Source organism: Jaculus jaculus, chromosome 4 (assembly GCF_020740685.1).
Source record: "Jaculus jaculus isolate mJacJac1 chromosome 4, mJacJac1.mat.Y.cur, whole genome shotgun sequence".
NCBI classification, from domain to species: domain Eukaryota; kingdom Metazoa; phylum Chordata; class Mammalia; order Rodentia; family Dipodidae; genus Jaculus; species Jaculus jaculus.
The window spans coordinates 18,306,365-18,323,800 of record NC_059105.1 but is presented as its reverse complement, the minus strand read 5'-3'; the positions used below and the strand labels follow the sequence as shown (position 1 = coordinate 18,323,800).

General features: G+C 42.8%; 1 protein-coding gene and 1 non-coding gene across 2 annotated transcripts in view; both read left to right on the top strand.

Annotated features, from left to right (window-relative positions):
- Pde6d (phosphodiesterase 6D) overlaps positions 1-17,436 on the top strand; it is a 68,192-nt gene that overhangs the window by 23,631 nt on the left and 27,125 nt on the right. The gene's annotated exons all lie outside the window — the stretch shown is intronic.
- Positions 11,173-11,302, top strand: LOC123460528. Its single transcript, XR_006637073.1, has one exon. It is a non-coding gene; the product is annotated as a small nucleolar RNA SNORA33 (small nucleolar RNA).

Below are 17,436 nucleotides of genomic sequence, written 5' to 3'. Positions count from 1 at the left end.
ATTAGTGATACTTTTAAGAATAATATATATTTAAGGGAATAAGTTTAACTGTTGATTTTAGAAGATAGATAATAAGCAAGGAAATGGGCCAGGCGTGGTGGTGCACACCTTTAATCTCAGCACTTGAGAGGCAGAGGTAGGAGGATCACTGAGAGTACAAGACCACTCTGAGACTACAAAGTGAATTCCAGATCAGCCTGAGCTACAGCAAGACCCTGCCAATAAAAAACAAACAAAAAGTGAGGAAATAAAATCAGCAGAGATATATTATTCAAGAAATCTGATGATCTAAGAAGCAAAATTTAGAGGAATCACTCAAATGGATAAAAAGATGTTATTAGGACTGGAGGGTGTAGCTTAGTAGTATACCATTGTCCTGCCTTGCACACAGCCCAAAATTCCATTCCAAGTACTGATAAAAAAAATAATAATAGGGCTGGAGAGGTAGCTTAGCGGTTAAGCGCTTGCCTGTGAAGCCTAAAGACCCCCGTTCAAGGCTCGTTTCCCCAGGACCCACGTTAGCCAGATGCACAAGGGGGCGCACGCATCTGGAGTTTGTTTGCAGTGGCTGGAGGCCCTGACACGCCCATTCTCTGTCTCTTTCTCTCTCTCTCTCTCTCTCTTCCCTTTCTGCCTCTTTCTCTCTGTCTGTCGCTATCAAATAAATAAATAAAAATAAACAAAAATTTTAAAAATAATAATAATAATAAATTTTAAAAAACAGTTAAATAATAGAAGTCACTTTCTGAGTTGTTGGATTTTGTACAGATCACTTATCTGGAAAACAAAGGTTATTGCTCTTATCTGTTGTAGATGTTATGAAATTTGAGGAAAATAATATATACTAATGTACTCTAAAAACCATTGCTCCTCAAATGCATTATTAGTGTTATATTATTATAGTCATTTATCTTTGCTTTAAAGTTCAGAATTGTTTTTGCAAATTTATAGGTTTCATATATCAGGATGCCAGAAACTTGATTTCTTTTTGCTCTGTCTTCAACACCTGAAAGCCATTATTCACAATTCTTGGAAATAGCTGGCTATTGGGGTAAGAATAGTAGCTCCCTAGATGACGCTGAAGTCCAATTGGAAAACCAAAATCATCTTTTACTTTCCTTTCATTTATTTATTTTTTTTTTACCTTTTTAAAAATCACTTATTGGGGAGGTAATATGATGGAGAATGGAATTTCAAAGGAGAAAGGGGGGGAGGGAATTAACATGGGATTTTTTTATAATCATGGAAAATGCTAATAAAAATTTTAAAAATAAATAAATAATCACTTACTTGAGAGAGAGAGTGAGAGAGGCAGAAAGAGAGAAAAGAGTGGGCATGCCAAGGCCTCTAGCCGCTGCAAACGAACTCCAGATGCATGTGCCACTTTGTACATCTGGTTTTACTTGAGTACTGGGGAATTTAACTTGGGTTCTTAGGCTTTGCAGGCAAGCACCTTAACTGCTGGGCCATCTCTCCAGCCCCTATTTTTTACTTTTTAAATTTTGGATTTTTGAGACAGGATCTTACCATGTAGCCCAGGCTGGTCTTGACCTCACAGCAGTCCTCCTGCCTCAATCTCCCAATCCTGTGATTAGAGTCATGAGCCACCCTACCTGGCTATCCTTTTATTTTTTTAAAGGGTTATAATTTTAGGATGTTGATTTTCCTCTGAACATTGTAGCATTTTTTTTTAATTAGGTAAAGTCCAGGAGTCTTAGAATATAAGTGTTGGTGGGATTCAAGGAAATATCCCTGAGTCTCAAAATAACATGGAAAAATAGTGACCTTTTAGAAATCCTGCCCCTGAGAAAGGACGTTACATTATTAAATAAAAAGGCAAAGAGAATTTCTAAGAACCCCTTTGGATGTGTTTCTTCTAGCTTGTCTCAGGCCACTTTTAGGAGTGTAACTGCAGGGTCAAGAGCATAATGCACCAAGTAGAAAAAGAAAGTTTGTTTCCTTGCTTGACTTTGCTAGTGAAAAGACGGTGTCATATTTCAAACAGTGATCTCCTTCTCATGTCTAAGTGACTTGTCTCTGCTATTTCCCAGGCCATTTTGGATCCTGATTGTCCCTTTCCAAGCACAGTACTTTGCCAGGGCCAGAGTATTATTCACAGTGATATCACCACTGATTCCAGTGAGACAGATTAAGTTTCAAGCATAGTGAAGCCTGGGTTCTCAGGGATCCATTTATATTTTCTCAGCAGTTCTTTTTTTTGGGGGGGGGAGGGGTTTTGAGATAGGGTCTCCCTCTAGCCCAGGCTGACCTGTGGAATTCATTATGTAATCTCTGGGTGACCTCAAACTCATGGCAGTTCTCCTACCTCTGCCTCCCAAGTGCTGGGATTAAAGGCATGCACCACCGTGCCTGGCTTTCATTTATAGTTTCTCATCTTGTCTCCATAAATGAAAACATCACTGAGAAATTATTGAGCAGAGAAGTAGGTTTAAACATCTGTGGATTAGAATAGGTTCTCAAGAATGCATTGAAGAATCAGCTCTGTGCAGCCAGCCCCAAGGTAGAAGCAGCACAGCTAAGGAAGGGCTTTGACAGTGGTGCTTAGGGATTAATGAAGCTGGGAGAGTGAAATGAGCCCAGAAAGTGAGGGTGAGCTGGAGACATGGCTTGGTGATTAAGGCACTTGCGTGCAAAGCCGAAGGACCCAAGTTCAATTTCCTAGGACCCACGTAAGCTAGATGCACAAGGTGGTGCATGGGTCTCAAGTTCATTTGTAGTGGCTAGAAGCCCTGGTGCACCCATTCTCTCTCCCTCTCTTTCTCTCTCTCTCAAATAAATAAATAAAATATGTTCAAAAGAAAGTGAACAGGGTAGGGAAAATTTGAGAGGAGCAAGATTATCAAAGTACAGAGGAAAAAAAGAAAAAGTGGGGGCTGGAGAGATGGCTTGGTGGTTAAGGCGTTTGCCTGCAAAGCCAAAGGACCCTGGTTCGATTCTCCAGGACCCACATAAGCCAGAGGCACAAGGGGACATGTGCATCTGGAGTTCATTTGCAGTGGTTGGATGCCCTGACATTCCATATTCTCTCTCTCTCTCTCTCTCTTTCTCAAATAGGTAAATAAATAAAATATATTTTAAAAAAAGAAAAAAGGATAACCAGAGAGTAGGAAAGTAGTGATTCATGAGATGAAGATGCTCAGGGCACCTTAGGTAGACACTCCCTTTGTTCACTGCCGAGCATTGCAGCTGCTTCCACCCTAGAGGGATGTGAGAGCAGAGAGGCATTGTGTGTGCCTACAACTTTGGCATTGAAGCCTTGCTCATATTGCTTTGGTCTGCCATGGAAGACATTAGTGTATATAAGTATATGCTTGGTCAGCCATTTTGCCTAAAAAACAATCTACTTACGTGGAAATTACTCAGAACCACATGCCCATATATAATTTATAAGTGCTCTGCTAAATCATGAATTGAAACTGAATGCAGGAAAGGCTTTTTAACTTCATTGATTTATTTGAGAGGGAGTGGGGGTGCAGGAATGGGCACACCTGGGCCTCTAGACACTGAAAATGAACTCCAGATGGATGCACCACCATGTACATCTGGCTTACATAGGTACTGGGGAGTTGAACCTGTGTCCTTAGACTCTGCAGGAGAGCACCTTAACTGTTAAGCCATCTCTCTGGCCCCAGAAAAGGCATATATATATATGCATATATTTATTTTTTTACCTACAATTCAGTTGACTGACTTAACTGTTCTCCTTAGGGAGAATGGGGAGTTTTGAGTTGTTAGTTGAGGTGTTTTGTTTTGTTTTTGCCAAATAAGTTTCCCCTTCTATACAGCCTACCGAACCTTGAATGAACAGCTCCCCTAACTTTCTTCCTAGACATTCTTCTATAAACCTTGCTTCCTGGTTGCCTGGCCTCAAGGAGGGTCTAATTAACCTTCCAGCTCGCTGAGTACCTTCGTGTGCTGAGCACTGAGAAACACAAGATGAATAAAGTAGCCTGAGTGGAATTTGACTTGCAAGCTTAGCTGTAGACAGTATGCTGATAAGTACTGCAGTGCAGGTTTATCAGTTGGTCAGGGAGAAAGGAGGCCTGGCACAGACAGCGCTCTCGATGGCAAAGCCTGGCCTCTGTGTCTTTCTTTCTCTTCCCAGGGAGCCTTCACTTGCCAGCTTCCTTCTACTTTATGCCAGGCTTACATATAGCAGCATGTTAACCTGCTGACTTCCCATTTGTGGGTGCTTTGCTGTTCCTTGCAAAACTACCAAATGGTCTTTGTTCCTTTTCTCAGACAAAGGATTTCAGAACCCAGGCTGTCTTCAAATGTTCTGTGTAATTGAGGATGCCCTTGAACTCCCAATCTTCTTGGCTTCCAACTCCCAAGTGCTAGGATCACAGGCATGGGCTACCACACCTGGCTTATGCAGTGCTGAGAATGGAACCCAAGGCATGCAGGCTAGGCTAGCACTCTACCAACTGAGGAACATCCCCGGCCCTGTCCTCTTTTTTTTTTTTTTTTAAGTTTAGTGAGACTTTACTAGATTAAGAGAAAGAAAGAACAGGGAGTATAGAGAGCTCCTGCCCGTGAGCAAGCAGGTAGGTGTAAAGCCAAGAGTACCAAGACCTTAAATACACACACACACACGTGCATACACACATTATTTGTGTAAGAAACACAGTACTAGCATGAGAGGGCCTCTTGCCACTGTGTGTGTGTGTTTATAAGTAACCCTATGTGATATACAAGGCCACCCCGAGACTACATACTGAATTCAGGTCAATCTGACCTAGAGTGCGACTCTACCTCTAAAAACTAGAAAAAAAAAAATTGTTAGTTCTTGAATTCCCTTGAAATCAAAGAAATTCATGATTTCATTCAGGGTATAGTACAGCAGGAAAACTAATTTTTGTTATTGTTATTGTTTTTGAGGTAGGGTCTTGCTCTAGCCCAGGCTGACCTGGAATTCACTATGTAGTCTCAGGGTGACTTCAAATTCATGGTGATCCTCCTACCTCTGCCTCCTGAGTGCTGGGATTAAAGGTGTGTGCCACCACGCCCAGCAAATGTGTTATTTAGTTAGTGTGTGTGTGTGTTCAGGAATGAGTGTGCCATGGTGTTTGAGGTAAGGTCTCACTCTAACCCAGGCTGAGCTGGAATTCTCAGACTGGCCTTGAACTCACAGCTGTCCTCCTACCCCAGCATCCTAAGTGCTAAAATTAAAGGTATGCACCACCACACTCCACTATTATAATTCTTACATTGATGAGGAACCCATGGTACATTGCTCAAAGGTCACAAAACCAGTAAAAGTAAATCAGTCAATCTATCTATCATCTATGTATATATGTATCTATCCATCTATCTATCATCTATCTCAGACTGGGTCTCATGTAACTCTCAGGCTGGCCTCAAACTTGCTATGTACCTAAGGATGATCTTGAACTTTTTTTTATATATCTTTTTTTAATTTTTTTATTTATTTGACGGGGGGGGGGGGGAGAGAGAGAAAGGATAGGAATGCCAGGGTCTCCAGCCACTGCAAACAAACTTCAGACATGTGTGCCCCCTTGTGCATCTGGACAGCGTGGGTCCTGGGGAATCAAACCTGGGTCCTTTGGCTTTGCTGACAAATGCCTTAACTACTAAGCCATTCCTCAAGCCCTTGAACTTCTTTCATAAATTTATTGAAGAGAGAGAAAGAGGCAGAGAGAGAGAGAGAGAGAATGGGCATGCTAGGGCATCCAGCAAACGAACTCCAGATGCATTCGCCATCTTGAGCATCTGGCTTACATGGGTCCTAAGGAATCGAACCTGGGTCCTTTGGCTTTGCAGGCAAGTGGCTTAACCTCTAAGCCATCTTTCCAGCTTGATTTTGAACTTATGATTCTCCTGTCTTCCTCTCCCCAGTGCTGGGATTACTGGTGTGTGCCACCATGTGCAGTTTTGTGGTGTACTGGGGATCAAACCCAGGGCTTTGTGTAGGCTAGGTAATCACACTAACAAATGGGCTATATGACCAGTCCCAAATCTGGCTTTTGACTGCCTGAATCTAATGCCACACTTTTAACATTCATATGACATTACCAGCTATCCTATATGTCATTTGTCCCAGGGAGAGATGATATTCCAGACTACACGGCAGCTGGTAAACATCATAGGTAGCATTCAGCCAGGTTGGCCACACAGCCATCCTCCAGGGAAGAGAGTGGAAACTAGAGGGTCCTGGGGCCCTCGGTGAGGACATGCCTTCAGAGGTAGAAAAACTAAGGGGACTGATGGAAAGGTGAGAAAAGCAAGCAGACCCCTAAATATACCATGGAAAGTGTCCTTTGGTCCTTCCTAGCAGTACTCTCGGAATATTCACACTAGAGAATGAAAACATGGAGCTACTAAAGCTGCAGGTCATACTGGAAACAAAACTCTACTTATGCTGGATGTTGTGGTGCGCACTTTTAGTCCCAGCACTCGAGAGGGAGGTGGGAGGATCGCTGCGAGGTTGAGGCCAGCCTGAGACTACAGAGTGAATTCTGGATCAGCCTGGGCTAGAGTGAGACCTTACCTCAAAAAAAAAAAAAAGAAAAAAAAGAAACCATGGGATATTTTATTATAATCATGGAAAATATTAATAAAAATTTTAAAAAAGTATTACTGATGCCTATTTCATGAGGTTGTGAGGATTTATTAAATATGGATTATGGGAGGCTGGAGAGGTGGCTCAGATGTTAAAGCACTTGCCTGCAAAGCCTAATGATCCAGGTTTGGTTCCCCTGTACCCATGTGAAGCCAGATACACAAGATGGTACATGCGACTGGAGTTCATTTGCAGAGGCTAGAGGCCCTGGCATGCCCATTCTCTCTCTCTGTCTCTATCTACTTGCAAATAAATAAATAATTTAGCCAGGTGTAGTAATACACACCTTTAATCCGAGCACTTGTGAGGAAGATCGCCATGAGTTTGAAGCTATCCTGAGACTACATAGTGAATTGCAGGTCAGCTTGGGCTAGAGTGAGGCTCTATACACACACGCACGCACACGCACACATATATATATAATGGATTATGCATGTAGCACATTAGCAGGCACTCAGTATGTGTTAGCCATTACTGTACAGTATTGGGTACTTAACTGAAAGCTCATCCACATTTCTACCAAAGAGTCTTGTACCCAAGAGGTGTGGAGCATGAATCATCTGACAATAGAACTCCTTCCTTTTCTTGGTAAAAATTTTAGTTCTGTCTGTTCATTTAAACAGAAATTTGCCTAAATATGGCCCATTTATTTGATCAGGATTTTCTGATACAGTGTGCTGTTTTGTATGATTTATCTGGATAGATTCTTATTTTTAGAAATTATTTTAGAAATATAAGTGCTGGTAACTCATGAATATATGTAAGGGCTGGACACGTAGTTCAGTTGGAAGAGGACTTGCCTAACACGCACAAAGCGCTGGGTTCCTCAAACCCTGCATACAGGGTATGGTGGTGCATGCCTTGATAGCATGAACCACCTAGCACTTGGGAGATGGAGGCAGGAAGATCAGAAGTTTAGGAAATATATGACCCTGTTTCAAAGTAAATAAATAATAAAACAAAATATTTCAGATTTCCATGGAAAGCCCTTAAGGAGGGGAACCTTTTTCCTTTCATTGCTGTTTGTTACACATTTAGTGAAGTGTGTCTGGAAGTTTAAAGGGTGTTGCCAGGAAGCTGTCAAGGGACCCCACATTTGAGCTTCTGGGTGTTCTCTCTGCACACAAAGAGGAGCATTTGGGCAAATAGTTCAGTTTGTTGTTGGTTCCCAAAGCATTGTCAGGGGAGACTTAGACTCCTGGGTCTCTTCCTATATCCACAGAGGGAACTAGAAGGTGGTTGTTAATCTACACCACCTGCAGTTTATTAACTTCACTGGTTCCCAGATATGTTTTGGACAAGGAAATAGATTTCTGCATGTCCCTTAATAGTACTTCTCTATACCTTCCTGGCAAAGGCTTTATTTAGTATTTGATTTTTTTCATTCAGTCCTCACTGTTGCAGTCAGGTTCACATTGCTGCCAGAAAACACTTGACCAAGAGCAGCTTGTTTATTTTGGCTTATAGGCTCAAGGGAAGCTCCACTGAGTCTCCACTGCAAGCCACAGTTCATCCTCATGGCTCCATTGAGTCTCCATGCAGGCAAACCAGCAAACTTGCTTCACACTGCCCATGGCCATTTCCAAAACACAAAACCATGTTGCAAATTCAATGTCCCTCTCTTTCCTGCATTTCTTATACTCCACAGTACCAGGTATGGTGCCAATTTGTTCATCCTGGGAGAATAAAGCAGACTTTGAAGAACATGACACTCCTTGAGCACTCAGGCCCCTTCAAAAGAATCTACATTCTTCCTATTGCCCCAGTGCTGGTCAGCTGGCCCAATCTTAAAGATTGTAATCTCATATAATTGTAGCTGAATGGGCAGAACTTTCAGCCCAAAGATTTCATTTCTGTGCCATATCCCTCTGCTTACATCAGTCTATTTCTACACAAAGCAACCCTGCACCAAGTCTCAGGACTTGGGCATAACAGCAAGCCTCTCACACAAACTGCATCTAGCCCAATCCAGGCAAAGCTCTTTCTCACCCTCATAGGACAAACCTCACAGTCCATAGCTCTTACTGCTTTCAGGTCTTTCAACTCTGAACAAAATAGTCCATTGAACTGTACTTACAGCACTGCAAGGCATCTCTTAGGCCAAGGTTTCAAATCCTTCCACATTACTCTTGAAAATCAGCTCTAAAAGTCCAAAGCCACACAGTCAGGTGTCTAGCAGCAACACCGCTCTTGGTCCCAACTTTATTGTTGCAGTCAAGTTTGCATTGCTGGCATAAATCATCCAACCAAGAGCAGCTTGTGGATAAAAAGGGTTTATTTTGGCTTACAGACTCGAAGGGAAGCTCCATGATGGCAGGGAAAATAATGGCATGAGCAGAGGGTGGACATCACTCCCTGGCCAACTAAAGGTGGACAATAGCAACAGGAGAGTGTGCCAAACACTGTTAAGGGGAAGCTGGCTACAACACCCATAAGCCCTCCCCCAATAATACACTACCTCCAGAAAGCTTTAATTTCCAATTGTCATCCGCTTGAGAACCTAGCATTCAGAACACCTAAGTTTATGGGGGCACCTGAATCAAACCACCACTCTCACCTGTCTTCTCCTGCATGCCTGCCTGCCTGCCCTCCTTTGGTACATAAGAACATAAAAACTCCTGAGCTGGAAAGATGGCTTAGCAGCTAAGGTACTCACCGATGAAGCCTAAGAAAGAAGGTTCGATTCTCCAGGTCCCATGTAAGCCAGATGCACATGGTGATGCATTCGTCTGGAGTTTGTTTACAGTGGCTAGAGGTCCTGGCAGCCTGTTCTCTCTGTGTGTCTCTAATAAATTAATAAAATAAATACTTGCAAAAAAAAAAAAGCCCCTAACCAGGTGTGGTGGCGCACTCGGGAGGCAGAGGTAGGAGGATTGCCGTGAGTTTGAATGTACCCTGAGACTACATAGTGAATTTCAGGTCAGCCTGAGTTGAAGTGAACCCTACCTCCAAAAACCGAAAAGAAAAATTTATTTATTTTATGAGACAGAGAATGGGTGTGCAAGGGCCTTTAGCCACTGCAAATAAACTCCATACACATGTGCCATTTTGTGCATCTGCCTTTACATGGGTACTGGGAAATCAAAACCTGGGTTTTTAGGCTTTGCAGGCAAGTACCTTAACCACTGAACCATTTCTCCAGCCCTGCACCAGTGTTTTGGCCTCACCTGGGAACTGGTTAAAAATTGCAAAATCCAGGCTGGAGGGATGGCTTAGCAGTTAAAGTGTTTGCCTGTGAAGTCAAAGGTTTGATTCCCTAGTACTCACATAAGCCAGATGCACAAGGTTGTGCATGTGTCTGGAGTTTGTTTGCAGTGGCTGAAGGCGCTGGTACACCCATTCTCTCTATCTTCCTCTTTCTCTCTGTCTGTCTCTCAATTAAAATAATAATTTTTTTAAAAATGCAAAGCCGGTGCCTTTAATCCCACCACTTGGGATGCAGAGGTAGGAGTATCCCTGTGAGTTCAAGGCCACCCTGAGACTATATTGTTAATTCCAGGTCAGTCTGGACCAGAGCCTACCTCAAAAATAAATAAATAAATAAAAGGCAGAATCCCAGCACTTGGGAGGGCCAGCCTGAGACTACATAGTGAATTCTAGGTCACCCTGAGCTAGAGGGAAACCCTACCTTGAAAAACATAAAAAGAAACTAAAAGAAGCAGGCTCTCAGTTCTTAACACAGAGCTACTGAACCAGAATTTATCAATATCCCCAGGTTATTTGTGCACATGAAAGTTTAAAATAGCCAGCTCCAGGGCTGGGGAAGTGGCTTGCTAGTTAGACACTTGCTTGTAAAGTCTGTTAGCCTGGTTCTATTTCCCAGCCACCCATGTAAAGCCAGATGGGCAATCATTTGCACCAGTAAGAAACCCTAGAGTGCCTCCTCACACATATGCAAATTAATTGTTTTTTTGGGGGGGGGTTTCGAGGTAGGGTCTCACTCTAGCCCAGGCTGACCTGGAATTCACTATGAAGTCTCAGGGTGGCCTCGAACTCTTGGTAATCCTCCTACCTCTGCCTCCCAAGTGTTGGGATTAAAGGCGTGCACTACCACGCCCAGATAATTTTTTTTAATTAAAAAAAAAATAGCCAGCACTTGGGAGGCAGAGGTAGGAGGATCACTGTGAGTTTGAGGCCACCCTGAAATGACACAGTGAATTCCAAGTCAGCCTGGACTAGAGCAAAATCCTACCTTGGAAAACCAAAAATAAAAAAGCCAGGCGTGGTGGCACATGCCTTTAATCCCAGCATTTGGGAGGCAGAGGTAGGAGGATTGCCAAGAGTTCGAGGCCAGCCTGAGACTACACAATGAATTCTAGGTAAGCCTGAGCTAGAGTGAGACCCTAACTCAAAAAACAAAACATAAATAAAATAAAATAGAGAGAGAAAAAGCTAGGCGTGGTGGTGCATGCCTTTAATCCAAGCACTTGAGAGACAGAGGTGACCCTACCTCAAAAAAAAAAAAAAAAAAAAAAAAAAAATACTGGTTCTGAAAGACCATATCAGAGTAAAAGAGGTTTGTAATATGCTGTGAGCAGCTTAGTGTGTCCTGTCTAGAATCCATTAGTAAACCAGCCAATTAATCTACTTATCTGAATGTTTCTGCAGAAATTTTTTAAAAAGCTGGCAATAGTGATGCCATTTTATGAACCTTAAGGACAAGTTAGGTCATTATAGTCTCTGAGAATGGCTACAACATAATGTTGAAGCATTTTCATAAGACTTAATTAAAAATTTGCCAGGAGTCTGGAGAGATGGTTTAGCAGTTAAGGTGTTTGCCTGCAAAGCCAAAGGACCTCAGTTTGATTCCCCAGATAGATGCACAAGGTGGCACATGCATCTGGAGTTCATTTGCAGTGGCTGGAGGCCTTAGCATGCTCATTCTCTATCTCTCTCTCATAAATAAGTACATAAAATAGGGCTATAGAGATGGCTTAGCAGTTAAGGCTCTTGCTGACAAAGACAAAAGACCCAGGTTCAGTTCTCCATTACCCACGTAAAGCCAGATACACAAAGTGCACGTGTCTAGAGTTTGTTTGCAGTGGCTAGAAGCCCTGGTGCACCCATTCTCTCTCTATCTTGCTACCCCCCCCATAAGTAAATAAAAATATTACAAAAAATGGCTGGGTGTGGTGGCCCACACCTTTAGTCCCAGCACTTGGGAGGCAGAAGTAGAATAGGATTACCTTGAGTTCAAGGCCAATTTGAGATTAGAGTGAGATCTAGGTCAGCCTGGGCTAGAGCCAGGCCCTATCATGAAAAACCAAATAATAAATGAATAATAAAATGCTTCCAGTATACATTGGCACAATATAGTATGCCTCCCCTTTGGGATAGGGGCATATAACAAGAAAAAAACCAGACCAAACTAGGCCAAAACCCAAGAGGATAAACATGAAATCCTGCAGCTCTGTGTCCAGCGCCTAGGGCTCTTGGTAGCATCATTTGAGTTCCACCTGCAACGTGCCTCTTACTAAGGCAGCCCCACTCCAGGCCTACAGCTTTCCTCAGTGGCTGTGCCACAGCCCTGGCACCTCTAACATCCTGGGATCTCCGTTGCAGCCTAGGTTCACCTTCACAGCTTCACACAGTGACCTAGCAGGCCTCCTTGCAAGGAATCCAACCCTGTCACTTACGTATTGCCTGGTCCCAGTGACTTTCTGAGAACTTGGCATAAGGGTTCATGACCTCATAATTTTTAGATTTTGCATGCCTGCAAAAACCATCACTATGTGCATAACTCTGTTCTGCTTTGATTTCCTTGAGATGGAGTCTCACTTAACCTAGAGCTGTGTTTTTCAGTCAAATTTGCTGACTGCTCAGCCCCAGCAGGTCCGCAGATGTAAACACAAAATGAACCATCTTCCCAGTTTTACCTCAAGAATTTTCTTTTTTATTTTATTTATTTATTTATTATTTATTTGAGAGCGACAGACACAGAGAGAAAGACAGATAGGGGGAGGGAGAGAATGGGCGCGCCAGGGCTTCCAGCCTCTGCAAACGAACTCCAGACGCGTGCGCCCCCTTGTACATCTGGCTAACGTGGGACCTGGGGAACCGAGCCTCGAACCGGGGTCCTTAGGCTTCACAGGCAAGCGCTTAACCGCTAAGCCATCTCTCCAGCCCCTCAAGAATTTTCTTTTTAATGTTTTCATTGATTTATTTGAGAGAGAGAAAGAGACAAGAGAGTAAGTATGGACACGCCAGAACCTCCTGCCACTGCAGAAGAACTCCAAGTGTATGTGCCACTTTGTGCATCTAGCTTTATGTGGTTGCTGGGCAGTCAAACCCAGGCTGTCAGGCTTTGCTTGCAAACATCTTCAACCACTAAGCCATCTCTCTGGCCCCTCAAGGATTTTTTTTTTTTTTTTTCTGTTTTTTCGAGGTAGGGTCTCACTCAAGCTCAGGCTGACCTGGAATTTACTCTGTAGTCTCAGGGTGGCCTTGAACTCTTGGTGATCCTCCTACCTCTGCCTCCCAAGTGCTGGCATTAAAGGCATGCGCCACCATGCCTGGCTAATTCTTTTTTTTTTTTTTAATTTTTAAATTGTTTTTGTTTATTTACTGGAGAGAGAGAGAGAGAATGGGGATGCTAAGGCCTCTAGTAACTACACACTTCAGACACAGGAACTGTCATGTACATCTGGGTAACATGGGTACTGGGGAATCAAACCTAAGTCCTTAGGCTTCACAGGCAAGTACCTTAACTGCTAAGCCATCTTTCTAGCCCTAGCCCATAATTCTTTTTTTTTTGGTTTTTCAAGGTATGTTCCCACTCTAGCCCAGGCTAACCTGGAATTCACTATGCAGTCTCAGTGTGGCCTTGAACTCACGGGGATCCTCCTACCTCTGCCTCCCAAGTGCTGAGATTAAAGGCGTGTGCCACCACACCCAGCAAAAGATATACCATTCCTATACCAGGAGTTGAACCGAGGCCACCTGGGTAAAAACCATTTCTTTTGTGTGTGTGTATATGCGTGTGTATGTGTGTGTGTTGATTCCTGTGCTTTTTATTATTATTATTAACAACTTCCATGATTGTAAACAATGTCCCATAGTAATGCCCTCCCTCCACCCACTTTCCTCTTTGAAACTCCATTCTCCATCATATCCCCTCCCCCTCTCAATCAGTCTCTTTAATTTTGATGTCATGCTTTTTTCCTCCAATTATGAGGGTCTTTTGTAGGTAGTGTCAGGCACTGTGAGGTCACGGATATCCAGGCCATTTTATGTCTGGAGGAGCATGTTGTTAGGAGTCCTGCCCTTCCTTTGGCTCTTACATTCTTTCTGCCACCTCTTCCACAATGGACCCCGAGCCTTGGAATGTGTGATAGAGATGTTTCAGTGCTGAGCACTCCTGTCACTTCTTCCCAGCACCATGATGCCTTCTGAGTCATCCCAAGGTCACTGCCATCTGAAAAGAGAAGGTTTTTTACCAAAAGGGAGAGAGTAGCATTAATAACTGGGCAGTTTGATGAGCATACTATATACATTTAGCCAGACAGCAACAGACATTACACCCCTAGGGCTCATGACTACCCCGTTTTAGGTTTTCAGTATCAGAAATGTATTCCCTCTCATGGAGCGGGCCTCCAGTCCAATTAGAGGGCAGTTGGTTTCCACCATGACAGACGTACCACTATTGATTGCACTTGTTGGCTCATTTGCCCTAGGTGGCAAAATATAAGGCTTGCAGAGTCTACTGGAAAACCACAATTCTTAATTATATTTAGATTGCAACCTATGTGTCATTGGAGAGAATTGTATTTATATAACTTTTTTTTTTTTCAGTTTTTCGGGGTAGGGTTTCACACTAGTCCAGGCTGACTTGGAGATTTGGAATTCCCTATGTAGTCTTAGGGTGGCCTCGAACTCATGGTGATCCTCCTACCTCTGCCTCCTGAGTGCTGGGGTTCAAGGCATGTGCCACCACACCCGACTTTTATTTGTTAAAACATGTTCTTGTAATTTTATTTATATTTGAGAGAGAGAGAAAGAGGCATATATAGAGAGAGGAAGAAACAATAGGTGCACAAACGAACTCCAGACACATGTGCCACCATGTGCACCTGGTTTATGTGGATCCTAGGGAATCAAACCTCGGTCCTTTGGCTTTGCAGGCAAGTACCTTAACCACTAAGCCATCTCTCCAGCCCAACATTTTTATTTAAGACAGAGAGAACCAGGGCCTCTTGCCGCTACAGATGAACCCCAGACATGTGCTTCATGTCATGTATCTGGCTTTATATGGATAAAGTCAACACACCTGCTTGTAGCATCCAGAAAGAGCTAGACTTGAAACTCTGCATGCACCTGAATAATTCCAGCTCTGCAGCACTGCACTGGGGAATCAAACCACGGCCTTTATAAATCTTAACCACTAAACTCCTAATTCTCTCTCTTTTTAACAAAAAAAAAAAATTGTTCATTTTTTATTTATTTATTTGAGAGCGACAGACAGAGAAAGAGGCAGATAGAGAATGTAAGCCATCTCTCCAGCTCTTTCTCTTTTATTTATTTATTTGACAAAGAGGAGGAGAGAGAGAGAATGGGTGCACCAGGGCCTCCAGCCACTGCACACAAACTCCAGACATGTGCGCCCCCTTGTGCATCTGGCTAACATGAGTCCTGGGGAATTGAACCTGGTCCTTTGGCTTTGCAAGCAAACGCCTTTAACCACTAAGCCGTTCCTCCAGTCCCCCTATTTCTTTATTTATTGTGTGTATGTATACACATGCATACCAGGTTCCCATGCCACTGCAAACAAATGCCTGTCCATCTTTATGTGGGTGGCTGGGGAACTGAACTCAGGTCAGCAGGCTTTGCAAGTAAGCACTGTTAACTGCTGAGCCATCTCCCCAACTCTAGGAATTGTATTTCTTGTTTTTTAAGTAAGCATACAAAAATGGATTTTATTATGGTATTTTCATATACATATGCCATTGGTAGGAATTGTATTTCTAAATTTCCTCTCTAGCTCCTTGGTGTGGTTGGAACTGCGCTTCATGCCCACCCATATCTCGCAGTTTGCGTTCTGATGTGGAAAGTCTGAGAGCAGCATGTTGGAAAGCTCAGCAGGTTGTGGTTAGCTGAGCTCCACTGTAACCAGAGAAACTCCAAATATGGCTGGGGATGCAGCTGGGCAGTAGACTGCGTGCCTAGCTTGCAGATGGCCCTGGCACTGGGAAAAAAAGTTGAGGTTATCCTTTTTCCCAGACCTTTGGGAATAAGCACCAATCCTACAACCTCAGAAATAGTCATTTGTAAAACTGTTTTGGAATGGGAATATAGATCAGAGGTAAAGCAGTTGCAAAACCCTGGGCCCTATCCCCAACACTGCAGAGAAACAACAAAATTCAGTCACATTCAATTCTTATGAAACCTTAATGTTTTGTTTGTTTGTTTATTTGTTTGAGGAGAAAGTTTACAAGATACTAAAAGGCAGTAAGACTTAAAGATCTATAGCTAAAACAGAGAGAGAGAGAGAGAGAGAGAGAAAGAGAAAGCTTCATAAACCAGGTGTGCTGGCACATGCCTTTAATCCCAGCACTCAAGAGGCAGAGGTAGGAGGATCACCATGAGTTCAAGGCCACCCTGAGAAATTCCAGGTCAGCCTGAGCTAGCGTGAAACTCTACCTCAAAAAAAAGGATCTATAGCTATTGAATAAAGTCATGACAAGTTGTGAGTTCCCTTGAGTAGTTTCTGATCTGAATTTGTCTTAACTTGAGACTGTAACCCTATCACATTGGCTATCTTGTCTGGGTAAGCAAATCAGGAAGAGAGGAGACACCTTGGTATGGTACAGGGCTGAAAGGTGATACCCGTTAGTGAGTGGATATTCAGTTTCAGAGGCATGTTTCAGACACTGATACTATCTTATCTCATAAGACTGGAGCATAGGCAAGCCAAAGATGGTACTTTGTACAAGCCTCCATTATGGATAGGGCTTCTCACATTGCATTGTAATTATTTTTTTTAACTTGGTGAGTTCCCTTCATAGTATACCTTAGCTCTAACATTCACAGGTATTCAGTAAATGTTGGAGAAATTAAATGGCCAACTAAATATCTATTATATATTTTAACCCAAACCTGCTTGGTTGAATTCAAAATTGGATTAATTTCACCTTTTTATTATTTATTTATTTATTTATTTATTAGATTTTAGAGATAGGGTCTCACTGTAACCCAGGCTGACCTGGAATTCACTACATAGTTCCAGGTTGGCCTTGAACTCACAGCAGTCCTCCTGTTTCTGCCTCCCAAGTGCTGGATTAAAGGCATGTACCACCACACTTGGTAATTTCACCTTTTTTTTAACTTTCTTTTTTTTTTGTAGTCTCAGGGTAGCCTCAAACTCATGGCTATCCTCCTACTTCCTCTTCTGCCTCTCTAGTGCTAGGATTATAGGCGTGCACCACCATGCCCAGCTGTTTTGCTTTTTAGAACATGGTCTTACGCTATAGGCCAGGCCAACTTGGAACTTCAGTTCTTCTGCCTCACCTCCCAAGTGCTAGAAATATAGACATGCCATCCTGCCCAGCTTAAAGCAAGTTTATTTATGTTCAAAATAATGTGATGCTATAGAAGTTGTATATTCACCATGCTGTCTGTCATCATAGTGCCTTTGCTCAAGGCGCACTTAAGCAAGATTTTAAACGATAAAAATAAGGAAAGAAATCCCTCTGGCCACTGTTGCTTAAATATCGAGTAGATGTGTCATATATTTGATTTTTTTTAGATGCTTAGTGAAGTTACTTCCCCCAAACATTGTTTTAATTTAACCATTAGTCAAAAAATTGTTTGAACTGGGCTTGTTGGCAGATACCTGT